We start from the raw sequence: 14,622 nt of genomic DNA, 5'->3' as shown, positions 1-14,622 counted from the left end.
AGACTTGGAACCAACCCAAATGTCCATCAATGATAGACTGGATTAAGAAAATGTGGCACATATATACCATGGAATACTATGCAGCCATAAAAAAGGATGAGTTCATGTCCTTTGTAGGGACATGGATGAAGCTGGAAACCATCATTCTCAGCAAACTATCGCAAGAGCAGAAAACCAAGCACCGCATGTTCTCACTCATAGGTGGGAATTGAACAGTGAGAACGCTTGGACACAGGAGGGGGAACATCACACACCGGGGCCTGTCGTGGGGTGGAGGGAGGGGGGAGAGATAGCATTAGGAGATATACCTAATGTAAATGACAAGTTAATGGGTGCAGCACACCAACCTGACACAGGTATACATATGTAACAAACCTGCACGTTGTATACATGTACCCTAGAACTTAAAGAACTTAAAGTATAAAAAAAAATCTGGTATAGGTAAATTTCTAGGTAAATATATTTGTAGTGTAGATCTGAAGTGCACTTTTTCTTTCAGTGATGAAAGAATCCATCTGTAAATGGACATATATGCATATATTTCATCCAAGTCAGCAGTGATATATACATCTGTCTATGTGCAAATTCTGTTTCTAGTGAAGTTTGTCTGTGGGCATTGTGTTCCTGAAAAAAAACAAGTCTTTTTTTATGTTGTTTTCTAAGCCAAGGCCTAGAATTTCTCTTCAAATTCATCATCATAAACTTAGGTTCATGTCACCACTATCTCTTATGGTATTTCTGCAACGGTTTCCAACCCGTGTCTCTTCTTGAGTGTATTTTTGCAAAATACAAGCATGGCTTGTTAATTCTCCAGGCTCATCTAAACTTATCTAGGTACATAAATACTCACACACATGCATACACATACACGTACATGCTCCTGCATTCCAGACTCCAGTTAATATTCTTTTTCTTACCTCTGTGTGTTTCTTGTGTCTTTGTACATAATCCTCTCTACTGTTAGGACTTCACTCAGGCCATGTTTCAGTGCTCTCCCATGTTTCAGTGCTCTCCCTGTTTCAGTGCTCATCCTGTTTCAGTGCTCTCCCCATCAAGGTCAATTTCATGATTACTTTTATTAAGATCTTATATCTGTAGACAAGGACCCTCATTTTCCAGTTGTCTTCCACTGAATAACTTACGTCAGTATCCTAGAGAAATAAGTCATTAATGCCTTCAAAATAAGGGAAATTCCCATACTTATTTATTATGACTTCTGAGAGGCCAATACCATGCCTTATGGCTCAGAGTTATCTGGTTTCTGAGGTTCTCCACTGAAGCCTTGGGCTTCATGCAGCAGCAGTCGATATTCACTTCCTTTCAGCAAGAGACAGACCTACTTTTCCACATTTGGTTATGTGACCTTGCACTTCATGGAGGATGTATCCTCACCTACACAATGGACACCATATCATCAAACTCAAATTCTGGTGAGACTTAAAGGATTACTTATTGGAGTGCCGAATGCCTCAGGCATCACAGAATTAATACAAAACCTGTATTTGTGGAAGAGAAGGAGGGAGTTGTAAAGGAAGAAGGATACGAAAACTATCACAACAGAAATACACTATAAAAACATAACTTTTTGATGGTGTTTATCTGGTGATAGCCTTCACCTATATCACACACAATCTTAGCCATTGCTTAACATGAAAAAGTAGTGCTTGCTTTGGCTGCACATATACTAACCTTAAGATGAAAAACTGTAATTGCAAAATAAGAGCCACTGGTTAGGGTTTCTGTTGCTTCTTGGTAATGGCTACTTCCAGTGAAATAAACTTTCCTCAGAGAAACTATGTGGATTTCTCCATGTTGTAATTACACACATTGGTATTAGTTGTCACACAGATATAAACAGAAACAATGTTTGATCTATTTGGATTTTTAACACCAATTGGACTTCTGAAAACATCCTGACTTCAAATCCATAGGTTTTAGAAAGAGAGAGAATTCAAGAGAGCTTGATATATAATTGTTCCTGTGTAGCCTAAAGCTATGAATGGTATATTCCACAAATACTGTAGTAATCAATTGGATTACAGCATCACATAGGTTTCACAAAAGCTTTGGAGAATTTGATTGTAGGAATATGTGATTTAACAAAGATGAAGGAAATTATTTTTCATTTCTGAGAGCCTGAATGAATGAGCAAGGCCTTTGGAGCTAGGCAAAAATGAGTTCACATCCCAGTGCTGCCATGTTCTTATCCAGTTGCTTTAGGCAGAGGCAGAACAGGAGGAGGGAAAATACAGAGGGTGGGCTGAAGGGGGAGGAAGCTAGGAACCCCTCCTAGGGCTAGTGCACACCGGAACATGTTCCTGGCCCCCAGTGACTCCTACAGAGGGGATGAGTTTAACAGGCCCACTCTCACCGTGGGCCTTTGGAATCTCAGCAAGAGGAGACCCTAGACCACCGTGGACACTTGAGTTGGCAGGGAAAGCTACTTAGAGAAGTGGTAGTGGTAGAACTCCAGTCACAGGCAGAGCACAGAGGGTGCCCCGTGGGAGCAACTGTAGTGGAGCACTGTCTGAGATGTGCATCCCCCTAGGCTAGAATTGCTTGCATAGGATAATTTAGCCCTAGGGGAACTTTTGGACCTGAACTCTGCAGGGCAGTCTTACCCATGAGACAGGACTAGTCCAACCTGAGCACCTCTCAGTCTGCTGGCCTCCTGTGGGGCCCCAGCCTGGCCACAGCTGCCAGGTGCCTCTTGGGGCCCACATTACAGCTAGTGGACCACACCTGACTGGCAGAGTGCTCCAGCAGAGTGGCCTCTGAAAACACATAACAGCTCGTTTGCACCCATGGCCACCCTCCATGTCACGATGCTGGTACATATATGCGCAGGCAGACCTAGCCTTCTATTCCCCGCCAGCACAATGGTACACCTGCACCCTGTCTTGCCACTGCTGCTGGAGTGAGTGCACCTCCTCCCCCCACCCCCCACCCCACCACACCGCCATTGTCTTCAGAACATTGGTGGGCACAGAGCCCCTCAGCCCCCACTGTCAGCACCCTGCCCCTGAGCCTAGGCCGCCAGAGCAAATCTAGGCATGGAAAACAGTAGACTACCCCCTAGCTTTGAGCAGCCACTGCTGTCAGCGTGAACGTGCACAGAGGGCACACACAGTCCTGCACCCACCAATGCTCCCACCTCCACACTATAACTACCACCTGCAGGGACATGCACACAGTCCCAGTGGGGGCTCCTCACCCCCACCAAGCCATACTGCCACCACTGCTGCTGCAAATACTCACATCAAGGCTAGCACCCCGGCCATGGAAATAAAAGGGATTATAAGAGACTACTAAGAATAATTATATACCAACAAATTGGAAAACCTGGAAGCAATGGATAAATTCTTATAAATGTATAACCTACTAAAACTGAATCATGAAAAAAATAGAAAATCTGAACAGATTTATAACTAGTAAGGACATTGAATCAGTAATCAAAAACCTCCCAACACACTGGGCATGGTGGCTCACGCCTGTAATATCAGCACTTTGGGAGGCAGGTGGATCTCTTGAGGTCAGGAGTTCCAAACCAGCCTGGCCAACACTGTGAAACCTCGTGTCTACTAAAAATAAAAAAATTAGCTGGGCGTGGTGGCGGGCGCCTGTAATCCCAGCTACTCTGGAGGCTGAGGCAGGAGAATCCCTTGAACCCGGGATGCTGAGGTTGCAGTGAGCTGAGAACGAGCCACTGCACTCCAGCCTGGGTGACAGAGCAAGACTCCATCTCAAAAAAACAAAAACAAAATACCTCCCAACAAAGTAAAGCTCAGGACCAGATGGTTTCATAGGGGAATTCTACCAAACAGCTGAGGAAAGATTAATGCCAATCTTTCTTGAAATCCTCCAAAAATTTTAAAAGATGGAATACTTCCAAACTCATTTTATGAGGCCAGCATTATCTAACAGGAAAGCCAAAAAAAGACACTACAAGAAAAGAAAACTGCAGGCCAATATTCTTGAATATAGATGCAAAAGTCCTCAAAAAATAATAGCAAACTGAATTTAACACATTGAAAGGATTATACACCATAAATAAGTGATATTTATCCCTAGGATGTAAGGATGGCTCAACATATGCAAATCAATAATGTAATACATTAACATAACAAAGGCTAAGAAGTACTTGATTATCTTAATAGATTCAAAAAACTATTTTTTAAAATACAATTTTTTAAATAATAAAGGCAGTCAACAAACCTAGAATACAAGGAAATTCCATCAACATAATAAAGGCTGTATATGAAAAGTCCACAGCAAAGATCATACTCAATGGTGAAAAACTGAAACTTTTCCTCTATGATCAGGAACAAGCAAGGATGCACACCCTTGCCACTTCTATTCAACATATTGATCAGAGCAATTAGGCAAGACAGAGAAATAAAAGCACCCAAGTTGGAAAGGAAGAAGTTAAATTGTCTCTATTTGCAGATTACATGATCTTATATATAGAAAGCCTTAAAGATGTAACAAAAAAATAATAATTAGAACAAATAAATGAATTTAGTAAAGTTGCAGGTAATGAAATCAATATACAAAATTTAGTTATGTTTTTATATACTAACAATTAACTGTCTGAAACAAATTAAGAAAATAATCTCATTCATAATAGTATCAAAAAGAATAACATTCTTAGAAATACTTAACCAAAGAGGTGAATGACATGTACATTGAAAACCACATGCTATGGTTTGTATGTAGTTTGTCTACACGAAAATTCATGTTGAAATTTAATTGCCAGTGTAATGGTATTGGGAGGTGGTAACTTTAAGAGGTGATTAGGTCATGGCTTTCTCACAGGAGTGAGTTCTTGGTCTTGTGAGACTGGATTCGTTACCATGAGAGTAGGTTGTTATGAAGTAAGGCTGCCTCTCGTGTTTGGCCTCTCTGCATGTGCCTGCTTCCCCTTCCAATTCTCTGCCATGTTATGACACACAAAGCCCTCACCAGAAGTTGGCCACCTGATCTTGGACCTCCCATCCTCTAGAATTGTGAGCTAAATAAACCTCTTTACTTTATAAATTACCCAGGTATTCTGTTGTAGCAACAGAAAACAGACTAAGGCAACATATAACATGGATTAAATAAATTAAAGCAGCCATGAATAAATGGAAAGGCATCTCATGTTCATGGATAGGAAAAATATTTTAAAATGTCCAATTACTCAAAACAATCTATAATTCAATGCAATCCCTATCAAAATCCTTATGATATTTTTTTGCAGAAATAGAAAAAAATCCTAAAATTCATATGGAACCACCAAGAACTCTGAATAGCCACATGAAATAACATTATTTCTCTTTGTTCTTCAGAAAAACAGAACAAAGCTAAAGGCTTCCTGTTTCCTAATTTTAAAATATATTATAAAGCTACAGTAATAAAAAAAAACAGTATGGTACTGGCATAAAGACAGACATATAAATCAATGAAACAGACTAGAAATCCAGAAATAAACCTGCCCATATATGGTCAACTATGAGGAATAAACAATGCAAAAAGGATACTCTCTTCAATTAAGGTGGTGGGAATATTCCGTAGCCACATGCAAAAGAATGATCAGATCCTTGTCGTGCATCATATACAAAAATAAACTCAAGATAGAATAAAGACTTAAATGTGAGACCTGAAACACTAAAACTCCTAGAAGAAAACATAGAGGGAAAGCTTTATGACTTTTGTCATGACAATTGTTTCTTGGAATTCTCACTTTGTGAGATTTAGTGGAAGTCAGACCTTACTTCCTTTTACAGAATTGAAAATGCCACATTCAGATTTTTCACAACAATCCTTGCAGCTAGGATGTGAGTACATGACAACATTCTGCCAATCAGATGCTCTTGTCAGTACTATCACACTTTGAATTGAAGCTAACCATGCCAAAAATCTGTGACGATGGAGATTCACCTTGGGTGGAAAGTTTGGTTGTCTCAAAATCGAATTCCCAGGAAAGCAGAGACAGGGTCTTAGTGGCAGCATGAAGTGTCCCATACCGTGGTAGTTCTGACACAAAGTGGATCATCTATTACATAGTGACAGTGGCAACTGAGTCCTCAATAGGCTTTTATGTGGCGTGATTTAGAGCAATATTCCTGCCTCTCAGCCTCTGCCCAGCTTTCCAGCCCTCCCAGAGTTTCAGTGAGCTACACAATTTTCTTTTAATAAATTCCTTTTCTGTTTAAATCAGCAAAAGTTATTTTCAGACAGATATAACCTCTCATCTTCGTAAGTGTCCAGGGTTTCTCTTTTTTCCTGATCTTCATTGTTCTAACTTTTTCAGTTTGAAATTAATTTTCTTCAATGAAAAAATAAAGAAAAAGAAATGGAATAGTTTTGCCTTCCTTCTATCAACTGTTATGAAACAACCAATACTCCTACAACTTTTTGTCTCTTCTTTCTCAGAGAATAAAAGAAAGGAATTGTGTCTTGTTTTTGCATGTTTACTTAATAATCCTAAACTCTCTCTGCCTTTCTGATGCCATTTTTGGGCTTCATGCCATTCTTCCAATTCATATTTGGTTAGTTGCTTCCATCTCACCTTTGTGTTTTGACGATCTTTGTCTTTCAGCAAATTCTCTCTGCAACTTCAATGGACTCTTCAGCTGCCTCTTTATTAGGCAAGAACTCAACTCACCCTGAGTTTCTCCAAAACAGAACTGATGGTTTGAAACCAAGAGATCCTGGCATGGCTTACACTAAGCACTAAAATAATGATGTGAAATTTTTCTCCCTTTCTCCTGCCTCCTCCCTCTCCTTGTCCTCCCCTCACCCCAGGTTGGATTCATTCTGAGGCAGGCTTTTTCTATAGTTTAGCAATCTTAATAGAAAAAGAGTGTTCCTCTGTGGACACATAAAAGAGAACCACAGACACTGGGGCCTATTGGAGGGTGGACAGTGGGAGGAGGGAGAGGATCAGGAAAAATCACTGATGGTACAAGGCTTAATACCTGGGTGACAAAATAATTTGTACAACAAACCCCCATGACATGTGTTTACCTATATAACAAACCTGCATATGTACCTCAAACTTAAAATAAAAGTTAAATTTAATTAATAAAATGAAGGAAAGGAGTGTTTCTCTCAAGATTTTGACTCCCTTTGGCCTAGTTTTGTTCACATGCCCATTCCAGAACCAATCAGGTTGGCCAAACTTTGGTCACATGCTTATGCCTGGGAACATGTTATGAGAGTGGGAAAGAAGTGATTCCCCAATGAAAATTAGGGTGTTGATGCCAAAGCAAAGGCTATGGGCTACTGGGCAAGCAAAATCTTTCCAGTTTGTTTGAGTGTTTCACCCCCACACTTACAAAGTAACTGTCAAGGAGTTTATTCCTGTCTGTGAGAATTTTGAAATTACTGCTTCCCAAATATGAGCCCAGATGTATCCAGGATCAAAGTCAATGTGTATGACAACAATGTTCTACTCTTCCTATTCCTAACACTTCTGAATCACCACCATCATTACCCAGTTTTTCCTTGTAGTTAATATTAAGTGAACATCAGTGGTTCCCCTTACTTTTACTTTCCATTGACAGATAATACATGTATTTGAGGTAGACAACAATGTATCAGATAATCTGTCTTTAGTACAATGAGATTTCCGCAAATGCCCAGTGGCTGAAACCCTCCTTCATCACTGAACCAGTTTTGCTATAATGCTAAGCTAATTGGACAGCATTACAGGTAAAAACAACTCAAAGTTCTCAATCTCCTCCAAGTTTTACTTATCCTTTTCCACCAAGAAGGAAGACTCAATAAAAAATTTATTTCTGGTTTTTCCATACACTAGTATGTGACCTTAGGCAAGTTTTCTCTACTTTCTAGCATCTCGGATTTTAAATATATTTTAGAAGTTGGTTGTAAGCTAAAGTGTGGTAAAAATATAATAAAATAATTTTAAAATAAGAGATTATAAGATCTCAGCTATACTTATTAAACTGTTTTAGTTTGAAATTCAAATCAAGCAAATTTGGACAATTTATTGGCTCACAAAACCAAGGGAATGACAGGGAAATAGCTAGGCAGAAGAGACAACTGAAACTAGGAACTTGAGTGTTGTTAGAATAGTCTCATTCTGTTTGTATTCCTCTAAGCATAAAGGAATATGGCTGCCTCACAATTCACAATGTTCTCATCAAATGGAAACTGAGACATACTCCACTAATTCAATTTAATTAGCTCCTACTATGTAACTGTCATTATTCAAGGTGATACACATATATCAGAGAGCAAAACAAAGTTCCGGATCCTCATGTAGCACCCAGTCCAGTGGCCATAAATTTAAAATTCTAAGGAAGAACTCTCATTAGTTCTGTTTGAGTCATAGGCTTACTCCTGGGCCAATCAGTGATGGTCAAGTGGAGCTTGATAAATGGAATGGTCTTGTCTCTGGAAATTTGGATTCAAAGAATGGATCCTGAGAATTTGTGTTTTTAACAAGCCCTCCCAAGTGATTCTGATATAGGTAATTATTGAAAGAAACAGAAAAACACTTTTCTCTTGCACAGAGGCACCATCATTTTTTGGCATTATCTTAAAAAGTCACATTTCTGTCTACATGCCCTGATGCTAGTAGCATGCTATCCTCCAGTAATACTTTCTCGTACCTTGGTATTAAGGGCCAACCATGACAATGAATGAAGAACTACAGAGTGAAAATTGCAACAACCACGTTGAAACAACTGTGGACTTTTCTAAAGAGCTTGCATGAGGCAGCAACTCAGGCATGGGGAAGCTCGTGGAAAAAAAAAGATTTTCTTTAGCACATGTGACAAATGATGAAAAAAATACTTTAGTTCTTTAGAATTTCTGCAACAGCTTTTTCTTTTGGTCAGGCTACATGTTTATGAAAGCCTAATTTGCATGGACATTTGTTGAAGGTGAAGATCAATTTAGCCTCATAGGATGACTTCTGAAATTTAGTGTCCAAGTGCTTGATGGGAAGAATATTCCAAGGCATTGTAAGCAACTGAGTTAAAGCAGACATACTCAGGAAAGGCCGCTTTCCTTCTCCAGGGGGATGTCCCTGCTAGGCGATAGAGAGAAGGTGCATTTTGCTTGTCAGCTAGGTTGCTAATTTCATTTGCATGCTATGAGAGTTTTGCATGTTTGTAGCCCAAATGTGGCTGAACTGAAAATATGTTAGGGAAACAGAATTCATGAAAGGGAAAGGGAATTGAGTAAGACTGGTTTGGATGGCAAAGAAAAGAGATTTGATGAAACCTCTTGTCTCCTTTTTCATTTCTAATTATGGCTTTTTGAAAAATCTGTCAGATTACATTTGAATAACTTTAGTAGGCATTAATCACAAAATAGTCCAAAAGACAGAATTTGCAGTGGTATAATTATTTTCACCATTTCTTACTTTAAACTGCTTTTAATGGTGAATTCATTTCAAAGAAAATTTCACTTGGTTATTTTTAAGTCATAAGATTTTTAAATATTTGTTCTGCCTTCCCAGAAAAACAATCGTTCAATAATATATGGTTTAAGTTCTTCAGATATCACGTTTGACTTAATTAATGCATATGTGTATAAAATGAATGTGTATTCTATCCTATTTGAGAAAACACAAACAACATCTTGGAGCACTTCCTCTGTATGGGAGTCTGTGAGGCATTGGATCAGGGAGAGGGCAGAGAACAGGGGCACAATGGGAATAAATCAGTTCCCATTCATAAGGACCCTTTAACCCAACGGAAAATACAGATGTATAAAAACATAAATGACTAACTGATAAATGCAAAACAAAAAAAATATTAAAGAATACTGAGTGTGTAAAACTCTGTGTATGTATATTTATATATTTATGCAGAAATATGGCATTAAAAGTACCTTCAGTCATGATTCTCAGAAACAAACCCGAGAAGATGATTGGCAAGCAACCGATTTATTAAAGATATTCCTGGAGGACTTGGGGGACTGCTAATGGGAATGAGAGAAGCTAAAAGGAAAAGATAAAATGACAAGTCAAAGTACCACTTTAGATCCAGTCTCACAGAGGATAGCTTCAACGTGATGTCAGGAGTAAACTCTGGAGTGTAAGTTACCCTTCAGAGTTGTCCGAATCTGAATTGAAGAAGCTATGATTTCATACTTCCGCATCTACAATCACTGAAAAGCAGTTCCTTTAGCCTGAGTGGCATTTTCCTCCTGAAGAAAAGCTCCAGATGTTGGACCGATTGTTGAAAGCACACCAAAGTGAGGAAGTGCCATGAAAACTCCTAAAAAGGGATCCTTGTGCCCTCCACGGCAGATGTGGAATATTTTGCCTAATTGCAAAATATACATTATCTCTTTTTGTGAGTCGTTATCATACCATGATATTTCCACTTAATCCTGCTAAGGGGTGATACTTTCATATTTTCATGCCCCACTGTAGGCATTTAAGACATGTAATTCCTTAGAGTAGATATTTAAAATGATTTACTGTTAAGTAATAAGTGAATGAATAAACTAATGCATAAAGCAATGAAAGTCCAATTCTGGTAATATGGAATTTTCCTTAGAAACCATATAGATGAAGTAAGAGACTCTAGTTCAGGAATTTACAGAATGCATTATTTAAAATGTTTCCCTTAAACAGTAACTGCCTCATAAAAAATGCATCTCATAACTCCATCATTTTCAAAACCAGATGCTTTCTGGGGGTTTTCTATTTTGCCTGAGTATAAACTCTGCCATGTACATGGCAAATCTCCATGCAGGGAGATGATTTTTGGTTTCAATTATTGGTCCATTACATACGTATTTATGGAGGGCTTAGGAATCCTAGATGCTCAAGGACATCTGGTCCCTCTTCTGAAGGAGCACCCAGGGTAGGAGGGGCTGCAGCACCCACAGCAGATTAATTCTAATCAGAGAAGGTGGCATACAGGATGGAGCCTCACCTGAGGGCACTTAGGGTGAGCTATGCAGGGTCAGTGTTTGAATGCTAAATGTGCATTTTCCAGGTGAGGAAGGAGGGGAAAAGACATTCCAGCTGAGAAGTTTTCCCATTTTAAGGCAGAAATAATAATAGCTAGCTAATATTTATTGAGGGCTCTCTTTGTGCCCAGCACTGTGTAATATGAATCAACATAGATTTGTGAAAGACCATGGGATTTTGCGGCAATGTGACTGAAGTAAGTAGAATTTGATTCCTAAGGGTCTTGTGGAAGGAGGCTCATAAATGGTGTCAGAGTAATCAGTATTATTAATGAACTGATTTCCTGAGATAATGAGGAGCTCCTAACAAGAAACAGAATCATCCCTTGCCCTTGAGAGATCATTACAAACATGCATCTACCTTGGACACAAAAGACTATCCACACCCATGGCCTTAAAATCAGAAACCGTTAAACACAAATGCTCATGACTATCTGCGTCAAACACAGCGAAACAGAGGTTGGAACAAAGGTAACACTCATGACCTTGATGTTATTAACCCCAATGATATTTGAGCACTCTAGAATAACGCTGCTCAACCTTTAACATGCATATAGATCTCCTGCAAATGTTTAAATGCAGATTCTGATTTACGAGGTTTGGAATGGGGCCTAAGATTTTGTACTTCTGACATGTTTCTGAGTGATGCTGATGCTTCCAGTCCGTGGACCACACTTTGAGTAATAAAACTCTAGTTCACTGGTTCTCAATGCATGATGCACATTTGAACCACCTGGGAAGCTTTACAAACTACTGAGGCCTGGATTCCACCCACATAAATTCTGATTTAACACGTCAGGGGTGTGTTCTGAGCATTGGAAGTTGTTTAAATTTCCCAGGTGATTCTAATAAGTAACAAAGACTGAGAACCACTATAGTTAGTTATAAATTCACAGGTAAATTATCAAGGGTATATATGACATGTCGATAAAGCACCGTTGAGAGGAAAAATAATTTCGTTGAAAAGATGATTTTGGAAAATGGAAAGAGTATCACTTCTGCTTGGAATAGAATATTTAAAAAAGTTAAACAAAATTACCAAGACATGCAAATGATATTTCATATTGCAATGCTTGATCATTCAGACTTTCTATTAATAACTTGGCAGTTAGGATTGAAAGTGTGTCCTTTAAAGTTTTACATATATCATAATATCGAAATCTTAGTAAAATATTTTTTCTCTTTAGAAATATAATGTGTGCTCACCATAGAACATTTGAGAAATAAATCTCATAATTTCAACTACTAGAGAAATGTAATATTTTCATATATTTTCTTTCATAATATTTCATGCATTTTCAAAGGGTGTTTTGAGTTTTACAAAACTGAAAATGCTGTACTTTTTATTAAAAGTATCTTAAAAGTATAATTTGTAATGGCTACTGTTGTGTATCTAGTATTTAGTTATTTTTGTAAATCAATGTGGGACATATTATTCTTTTCTTTGGTAGAGTGGCTCATCATTGTCCCTGTTACAGCAGAACATGAATAATTCAGTTAAATAAATTTTACTAGACTGCCATTCTCTATCATTTCTAAAGCAAAGACCTATAGTGAGACCTCAATATGAAAATTACATGACTATAAATAGTAGCAAAACTGAGCTGCAACACAGAAATATTTCTGTTAATGGGTTGGGCTTTACTTTCCCTAGGCACAAATGGGGCTTAGACTAAGAGTACACATAGTGATGCCTTATCTTGCTTGGTTATTCAAACATCTACTTGCTAATTTGGATGCTGGAACTGCTGCTAAAGAGATATATAGAAATTGCTCAAGACCTGACAGATACTTAAAATAGTTCAAACCAAACTCCAGGAATAGTCTTTGGCAGAAAAGTGCAATCAGATTTGCTCTAAGATTTCTGAAGGAGGAGTCTTTCTTATCGTTAGCAGTAATTGAACAGTAACTCTCCTTATTTAGTTTGATCGGGTGCTAGAGATGGCTTTTATAAATTTACCCAGGCTAACAGTTGGTAGCTTTATCACTTCGTTAAAACTCCCCAAATACTTCATGTACATAATCAATGGTGAGACTTTGAAAATGGTATTATAATTATTCCTTTACTATTTTTAGTTGGATAATTTTAAGACTGTATTCTTATTAGATCTTATGTGTCTTCCTGTTCTAGAGGTTGTTAAAATCCTACATTTTGTGTTTATTATTTCCATTTATGTGTTTATACTTTATGTATACATGTAAAATTCATACATACATATTTATTTTGCAAGGTTAATAAACTATTTGTAAGCAGTATCGTACTGTGTGTACCCTTTATAACTTGCTTTTTGATCAGTGTCAACTTTTTTTTTTTGAGACGAAGTCTTTCCCTGTCGCCCAGGCTGGAGTGCAATGGTGCAATCTCAGCTCAGTGCAACCTCTGCCTCCCGGGTTCAAGCGATTCCCCTGCCTCAAGCCTCCCGAGTAGCTTTGATGACAGGCGCCCACCACCAAGGCCGGCTAATTTTTTGTATCTTTAGTAGAGATGGAGGTTTCATCATGTTGGCCAGGCTGGTCTTGAACTCCTGACCCTGTGATCCACCCGCCTCAGCCTCTCAAAGTGCTGTGATTACAGGGTGAGCCACCACGCATGGCTAATGTCAACTTTTTTGAGATCTATCTCTATTGATACAGATAGCTTTAGTTCATTCATTTTCATTGCTGTATACTATTTCATCATGTAACCATACTATACCACAACATACTTATTCATTTTGCAGATGAATATTAAAGGTGTTTTCGTCTTTTTCCTACAAAAATAATGTTGTAAGAATCTACTCATTTTTATGTTTGAGAGTTCCTTTAGGGATTATACATAGGATGGGAAATGCTGGGTCGTAAGATTGGCCCATCATACATTTTACTAGATATTGTCCAATTTTAATCCGAAAATGTTGAAGCAATTTACAGTCTCTAACAAGAATAATAGAGAGGTTGAATTACTTAACATCCTCACCAAGCCATGGTATTATCAAATATTTTATATTTTGTCAATCTGATGGATGTAAAATAGTATCTTGTAGTTGCTTTAACGTTCATCTCCTATTTTATTGCATTACTATTCTGTGTATTAGTCAATTATTTTTCCTAGTCTATGAATTGATATCTTTTACCCATTTCTGATTGGGTTGTTCATCTTTCTTATGTTAATTCAAAGTAGCTTTTAATGTAGTCTGATAACTAATCCCGTCAGTTGTATATGTTATAAAAATCTCTCACAGTCTGTATCTTGTCTTGTCTTATTTTTGTGGTGTTCTTTGATAAATGGACATTTTGAATTTTAAGGTAGTTAAATTTATCAATCTTTTCCATTATTGTTTATACTTTTAAGAATTCCTTCCCTACTTTGAATCATAAAGAGAACCAGAAAATCATTCTCTTTTAGTTTCCTTCTAAAACTTTTACAGTTTTGCTTTTTCACATTTGGATCTTAAAATATACTGAAATTGTTTTTGGTATGTGGTGTGAAGTATGGATTCAGTATTTTTCCATGTTGCTAACCAATTGCCTGAATCATTTATTGAATTGTTTATCCTTTCTCTACCTAACTGCAAGGTACTTTATAGGTGGGTTATATACTTCCATCATGAGGTTCATAATGTCTGGGTTATTCTATTTTCCTTTTTCTTTTTTGCTTTTTGTGAAAATAGCAGACCCTGAAGATCACTGCCTGGATTCATTATA

Source organism: Papio anubis, chromosome X (assembly GCF_008728515.1).
Source record: "Papio anubis isolate 15944 chromosome X, Panubis1.0, whole genome shotgun sequence".
In the NCBI taxonomy this organism is placed as follows: domain Eukaryota; kingdom Metazoa; phylum Chordata; class Mammalia; order Primates; family Cercopithecidae; genus Papio; species Papio anubis.
The sequence above is the reverse complement of the archived record's forward strand: the minus strand, read 5'-3'. Positions refer to the sequence as shown.